Source organism: Nomascus leucogenys, chromosome 25 (genome assembly GCF_006542625.1).
Source record: "Nomascus leucogenys isolate Asia chromosome 25, Asia_NLE_v1, whole genome shotgun sequence".
Taxonomy (NCBI): Eukaryota; Metazoa; Chordata; class Mammalia; order Primates; family Hylobatidae; genus Nomascus; species Nomascus leucogenys.
The window spans coordinates 5,856,863-5,858,614 of record NC_044405.1 but is presented as its reverse complement, the minus strand read 5'-3'; the positions used below and the strand labels follow the sequence as shown (position 1 = coordinate 5,858,614).

At 34.4% G+C, this 1,752-nt stretch overlaps 1 pseudogene; it reads right to left on the bottom strand.

Annotated features, from left to right (window-relative positions):
• On the bottom strand, window positions 1-448 carry LOC100583823 (annotated as a pseudogene).
• Between the last annotated feature and the right edge of the window lie 1,304 nt (window positions 449-1,752).

Here is a 1,752-nt window from a genome sequence, read left to right as displayed (position 1 = left end):
TTACTTTCTGGAGAATTCAGAACTTTTAGGGGTAGAAGAATGCGTTTGTTTTTCTCTTTGTTCTTTCCTTTTTGTGATGTTTCCCTTTATTGATTTACTCTTTTTTTCTTTTTTCTTTTCTTTCTTCTGATATTTTTGTTTCTTTTGTTTTGAAGTGTCCTCTTCAGTGGAACTGGAGAAGCCCTTTTTATTTCTTTTCAATTTGATTTTTTTCTTTTTTCTTTTCCTCTTCTTCATTTATTCTTTTTTCCTGTAATGCCTGCAATTTATTCAGTTCTTCATTCTCTTCATCGCTATCTTCACTACTTGTACTGCTGACATCCAAAACTATGTCCCTTTTAGGGTCTACTCAGAGAAAACTGTGGCATTCAAAAGTCAGGTGACAAGGGTAGCCACATTTTTTATAGTCTTTTATGAGACTGTCTTTGTTGTGACCTGGGACTGCCATGACGGTGGTAAGAGGGCTCACTGGACCAATTTTTCCACTTTTAACATGTAGTCTGGGGAATAGTGAATAATTATTGTTAATTTCAAGGTGAAAATGAAATTCCAAACTTGAATTTTATTTTATAAAAAAGAGCAACTACAGTAATTAAATCATGCAAATGTTAATTTTATGAATGTGTACTTCACAGTATGTAACTATTCTCAGCTGTCTTTCTAAGAAAAATTGCCCAGATCGTAATACCTTATAAAAGGTTCAGGACTAAGAACTTAAAATCTCTGGGATGTTTAGCAAAAAGTGTGAAACAGGTTAACAAGTACAACCCGAGGAAACCTGCAAAATGAAGCAGATTTCCAGTGAATAAAAATGAACACCAAATCTGTTTCAATAACCTAATTCCTGTTAGTTTCTGATTTCAATTATTGTCCAAACTGATATTAAAAAATAATTATTTATTGTCCATACAATAATTTGAGTCATTCTCTGTTCTGTGAAGCCCGAAGAAAAGGAGATCAAGAAAGAAGATCCAGAATCAAGGCTGCAAACATTAGAGGACTTGATGAGCTGGTTGAGACATCGCAGGTGAGCAGCAGACTCTAAGATTGCCCAGTAGCAAAGCAGTTTGCGTTGCTGATGTACTTAATACAGTTTTTGCTGGTAATTATTTAGGATCTAGGTGGTGAAGGTGAATACACAGAGGGCATTTTTGCTGGAGATCTAAAGTATTTGTATAGAGGGAACATCAAGAATGAGAGTTTTAAATATCACTGAGTAATTTACAGCAGGAATCAGATCAGTTCAGTTCTGTATGCTCTATCCATAATAGATTAGGAAATACTATTTGAATTAAACCAGTTTATAGATATATAAACTTTTAAAACATGACTTAAGATGTAGTGTGCACATAATAAATGTTAACTCTCATTGTTGTTGTTAATAATGATGTCACCACTACAATAGAAAATGTTTCCTGGTGTAGCCAAAATTCTGAGACTCCTGAAAATGTAGTCCAAGTAGTGTTCCCATATGTTGCTTAACGGCAGCACCTTATGAATTTTCTACTGCTTTCGGCTTCTCTGGTTACAAATAAGAGGAGTCTGGATATCAAAGAATAAGTATTTGGAGGAGTCAAATAAGTTAGACATTCCTGACAGTTTCTACCCATCTGCTCTAAAGTGCTTTTCATTTTCATTCTGTCTTGATGTTACATGACCCCAGACATATGTGCACTGGTGTTATTATGACCCCAAAAAGCATAAACTACAGCAAAACATAAAAACAAGAAATCACCATCCAGAAAATTGGCT